Source organism: Habropoda laboriosa, unplaced genomic scaffold (genome assembly GCF_001263275.1).
Source record: "Habropoda laboriosa isolate 0110345459 unplaced genomic scaffold, ASM126327v1 scaffold22, whole genome shotgun sequence".
Classification (NCBI taxonomy): Eukaryota; Metazoa; Arthropoda; class Insecta; order Hymenoptera; family Apidae; genus Habropoda; species Habropoda laboriosa.
Window position 1 is genome coordinate 7237322 of NW_017100261.1, and position 6160 is coordinate 7243481.

A 6160-nucleotide genomic window follows, 5' to 3' on the forward strand; every position below is an offset into this window, starting at 1 on the left:
ATTTCAACCGGGAACTGACCTTCCCGCCGGCGCCGATCGTCGCCTCAGCTTCTATCGTCCAAGCACACGTTCATCCCTCTGAATTAGGACGTCCAACGAACCAAAGGCTGCAGCACCCCTTCTTTAGAAGCGTTGGTTTGCTTGTGATGCACGATACAAGAACCCCCTTAGAGCGTGAAAGGAATCGTCGAACCGGCGAATTCGCTTCGAGACGCACTCATATACTTGAGGTCATCGGTGCTGTGAACAAGCGGTGTTACAGTCCACCCAGTGGTGCACTATGAGTAGGGGCGACGGCACATTTTCATTCATCGTTTCGAGCACACCGTGTAGAAGACGCGATCGCGAATGCAGCCGTGGGGCCGGCCGCTCGTTTCAGCGGGTCAGGGCGCACTGTCCGCTTCGTCAAGACACCGCTTGCTTCAGTCATCCGCCGTGGAAGGCGCCACCAACGTCGAAAACAACCCCTTCCGTGGGTGGGCAGGTGCGATGCACCAAGTCACTGGCGAAAAAGAGGGGCAACCGGAGGACGTGGAGAAGGGCTGCTGCCACCCTCTCCAGAGCGATAAGCGTCGCGCTGGCAAGTGCAAGGTTAATTGGCAGAAGCGACCGGGATGATTTTTCTTGGCGCGACCAAGCATCTCTCGCCACTGGATGCTGCCGACGAGTAGATTCGTGACGAGATTTCTTCAGATAGTTCACTGGTTTTTCGGGGTTCACTTTAGAGAACTGTTTCCCGAGGATCCACATTTCGATGGTTCTGGGGAGTGGTTTCAAGACGTTGCAATGGAACCTTTGCAAGTGTTACAATGGAAATGAAAATCCCTTGGTTTGAGTGGAGTGGTTCGTTTGAGGATGTTACAATGGGACTTTTGGAAGTGTTACATCGGAAATTAAAATATTATACGTTCGTTTTATAGCCTATAGATCCCTTCCCAAAACGAGACCATTATATTGTAGATACCCTTGGATAGTTGTGTGGAGTGGTTTGAGGGTGTTGGAATGGAACTTTCAGAAGTGTAACATCGGAAATTAAAATATTATACGTTCGTTTTATAGCCTATATATCCCTTCCCAGAACTTGACAATCACAGATACCCTTGGACAGTCATGTGGAGTGGTTTGAGGATATTGCAACGGGATCAGAAATGACAATATTCTACATATGGGTTAAGGCTCGTGCATCCTAGGTCCTTCTTTTAATTTTTTTCCACTGCCGAAATAATATGATACCGATTATCCTTTGACTACAGAGGCAAGACTAAATTTTTATTTCACTATCACAACCATGTGACAACATTTGAGAACCTTCAATTGACAGTACATGGGTACACGATTACCATCGAAAAGAAAAAATCCTAATTTTTTATATAAAGTTATAAACGTATTATTTTAATGAAGCATTGTAAAAATCTGTGTTACAATTATTGACTTCCCTATTGCCATTTATCACACTCTAAATATCAATGATTTAAAAACTGAACGCTTTAATGAATAACACACGTCCACCGTATTTTCATGAAAATAATCGTGCAGAATTGCATTATTCCATTCCTTCTGAATGAAAATACAAATGAGTACTAATTAAAATGAAATTCCACGCTGTGTTGGTAACTAGTTACATCAACATGTACAGGTTACACCATTAAATGGTAATTCGATTGAAATCCCAGGTAAACCGTCCGTAAAACAGGTTTGATTGAAATCAATTTACACACAACGATTAACCTTCCACCCATCTGTGTAACGAGCAGCGTTCGTAAAGCGCATTATTGTTCCCCCAGAAAACAACACTTTTCATCTGCGTTAATTACAAATGAGAAAACTGTTGAGCGAGTATCGAGATGCGTTAAATTTGATATCAACTCTGTTCAATCAATTCCACGGAACAATTGCTCGATTATACCGTTGATGTACGACCGCCATGGCGTGCTCGTAAAATATATCTTCGAATATCATTTATTATGATCCTTTATCAAAAACTATGCGTCACGGTTTATCGCGGTAATTGCAGAGTATTTCCAATTGCGCTTCACGTAACTTACTATCACGATCCTCGCATCAATTGAACGATAAGATCGTTCACGATCCTCTCATCTGTTGTACTAACTTTTCCCCGGATTAAAATTCGAAAAGCTAAAATTTTGAATAATTCCACCCGAACGTGAGAAATTTAACTTCACATTTGCTCAAACTTAATTGATAATACTCAAAGTTACGTTCAGATTAGGAGTGAAGTTTTTAAGTCGTAAATATGGATATCAATTCGTTTCAATTTGACCCAATTTTAGTAAAGGGCTAAGTCAGATTTACGACAAATTCTTTTTAACCCTTTCGCGACTAGCGCCGGTTATATCCGGCATCCACTAAATGCTTCACACTGGCTCAGCAACTCAAAGTGAAGATTTATTTTAAAATACAGAACAAGGCCTCGACAACATTCCCTTTATCCAATACATCCTTAAATCATCCGCTGTTCCAACGAAATCCTCTAAGATTTTACACGGACACGCTGGGAGCTCGAAAAACGCGAGACACTCATGGTGTGCACTAATGGCACGACGACCCGTCCGTTAGCGGCGTACTAGTGCCTAGTTCCGCCGTCGCGAAAGGGTTAAGTTTAAATCTACGAGTCTAATTTGAAAAAGTTGAAGAATTTCCTAAAACGTAACTTCGAAAAATGACTTGTACTTTCATTTTGGTTAAAAATTCATCACTATAGCCTCAATTTGAATTTAAATTAAAATTCTTCACTTTGCAAGTTCAACTTTACTTCAATCTGGACTAATTTTGCATTAAATTTTCACTTCAACCGTAGAAAAAACTTCGAAATTGTCGTTCTGAGTCACATTCTACGCTGTATTACAACATTTCAAAAAATCTTCAAAAACTTACTACAATTTCGGTACAATCTTTGACCAGAACTGGATTGCACCGTAATCTCAAAACGTTGTTTCCACTTTAAAAGATCCTCCAGATAGCCGCGATTAACGAGCATAACAGAGACAAAGATAGCAGAATTAAGTCACTAGAATTAAACGAGAATTAAATGAAACGCTTTCGAAGGAAATTTACTTTTCGTACGACAGGGAATCACGGTTTCCGCAATCCCCTACTTACATTTCAACCGTTCCAGTAAAATACACACAGGGTGGTACAACCGGAACAGGTACGTACCATATCTACATGAAAAAATCACAAGTCAGAAATATCCGGTTTCGTACGAAAAAAAATGTCACTCTACTTTCTCGACGTTCTTTCTCATATATGCAAATTCACCCCGTTTCAAGCTTGAACATTAGTTCAGAGACACCCTGTGTAAGTTCAATCGCGCTGCTGCTCTTCATTCTGGCAAACGCGTACCAGGATTAAGGCTACTTTGTTCTTTCACTTTCCGCTTCTTTCCCAGAAAAACCGACTCGTCCGACTAATCGCTGGCTTGTACTACTGAAACTGGCCCATTTGTTCGCGACGGCAGAAAACGAGGCGAACGATGCACCTCTATAATTCTTTTTATCCCTCACATCGTTAAAACTGCATGTTTTCTACACTTATTTTTGGTAAAGCTGATAAATCGTTCGCAACGAGACAAGATTTCAATAAAAATTTGTGACACCGTATTGAGGAAGAACACTTTCACGTATTCCGAATCTAAATTATTTTTAGCGATGAAAAAGAATAAACATGTTAAATGTAACTTTCATTCTGTTTTCTCAATTTATCTCATATTTATCAACGCTAAATTTCCCTCATTCTCAGACCCATCATTTCAAATTTCACTAATTTCAGGCTCTAAAACAATGCAAAAAAGAATGGATGAGAATTCTAAATTCTCAAAATCAAGGTAGTAAGGTTGAATGCACGAGAGCAAGGAAAATTGGCGGGAAAAATTACTTACACAGAAATATGCGAAACTTTTAATAATCTGCCCGTGTCATTTTCAACTTTCCTTATTTTCTATCGACAAAACAACCCCTATAATAATGTTACAAGTAGTCATCCACGGTTGCACTAGTGTTCTTCAATTTCATCAGAAATTTTCGCCGTGAGATCGTCGAGTTGTCGCCTGGTGAAAATCGTGTGCACCGTTGTCGCTTATTTTTCCACCGCCTCCGGCCGAGTTATCTTCGTCGCGGCCTCATCAAATTTTTACCCTCATCTTTCTTCGTTCCACCGTGGCGGCTAGAGTCATCCGCAGAATTTTTCAAAATATTCTCCTGCAATAATAACGCGAAAAGTGGAATAACTCGCGTAAATACTACACATTAATCGCATTTCATTCGATTTATTAATTAACACTTTATAACGTCACGTGACTGGAAAGTTACATGTCCATATATCTTTCATATTCATGTTCAGCTCGTATTTTATACGTCTCGTTTTAGTTGTTTATTATCAATGCTATGCAATAGCATTGTTGTATTACTATGTTACTGCCAGTCAGATTCTCTATAATTATTAATTCTTGCATTCCAACATTTGTAAAAATGTAAAATTGTAATAAACAGTGATTTTTCTTCTGACAAACGAAGAAAATTCAGGTTAGAGGGGGTTAACACGCGATGGTAATATAATATTTGAAACTTTCAAGTACTAAATTAATATTCTTGGTACCAGACTGGAAAGTTACCAATTAAAAGATTTCGTATTTTACTGAAACAGAAATTCCAATAAAAAGTACAAACGTAAAAATTAAATAAAAAATGGAAAGCACGCAATATTCCCTTGCATATGCTTCAAGTGTCATTCTTTCTATTACAACTTCCTAAAAAATGGAGGTAAGTCCATATTACACTTGATATTCCAAAATAATCGCAGGAATCAAAGCGAACAATAATTTCACGAGAGCAAAAATCGACCACAATTCGTCAAATATACCAAATAAAAATTCAATTTCTCCACAAATAATTTACACTAATTTTCACTTTGCCAATCTAACGAATACCTACCCGAATAATTTACAGGGCACCGATATAACGTAATACAGTGTTTCACTGTCTCGTGCGAAACATTCTCTTCGATTCTATAAATTCGCAGACACGTTAGAAAGCAATAAAATCACTCGACGACACAGAGTGTGCGATTTGACGAATCGGTTTGCGGAAGTGGACGTTCATCAGGTTCGCCGCTGGTCCACCAAAGTCGGCGATACGAGAGAGAAATATGCTTGCGCGTGACTCCAAGTTGATCGATAATGTTTTCTCGCAAAATATCCGCGTTGCTTTGGGATTTTGCATCGGTAAAAAGCGTGACCGATGAACGCCCCGCGATATTATTTCAACCAAACTTTAATGGAATTTTCGTTTACTGGGAGGAACTTTCGTTACAGGTTAATCTGTGATTAACGAATAGGTTAATCTGTGATTAACGATAATGCAGCCGGAAATTTTCGTCCAACGCAAATGTACCGTACGAAGAAGTTCGGAAACTTGGTTAACTAAAATCACTAAATGGAAACTTCTCCCTTATAATTGAATTACACGTTGAAAAATTCGAAAATAAATGACTACGGGGGAAAAAGGAGATACTCTTGTGTTCGTCTTTTTATTGAGATACCTGGTGCATCTACTCACAAGAGAGGAAAATTGAAAAAATCGACGATAAAACGAAAAGTTGGAAAATGTGAAATTGTGGAAACGAAAACTTTCGTACGACACGTGATAATTTTAGCTAATACGACATTTCAGTCACCGAAAGATAAAACCAAAGGCACGTGTTATCTACCCAATGAATAACCACACAATTACGACAGTCATAACAATAAATTGAATTCGCTCCACGTTGAAACCACAAACACACAGACTCGTATCCATTGAAACCTTCAAACTTGCAACCACCAAAGGCTAAACTATAAACCTTGTAACCACCAAATGGGAAAACCACTATTATAATTTCCAGCTACTTTGGGAACTCCGTATACAGGATGGTGAAAAAAAAGAGAGGTATTCACACTGTTACATCAAAGCTTCTTATCGAACGTAGATCTAATAATTTCGTTCAAAATCATGAAGTATTTTTATTTGCTAAATATTATTACTATTTGCAACAAATATTCTAGATGCCTTTTGTTTATTTCAATACACGTCTGCATTGTACATGTTCCCACATTTTTCAACATATATTGAATTTATGTTAATCGATGTCTGTACTATTATACCTA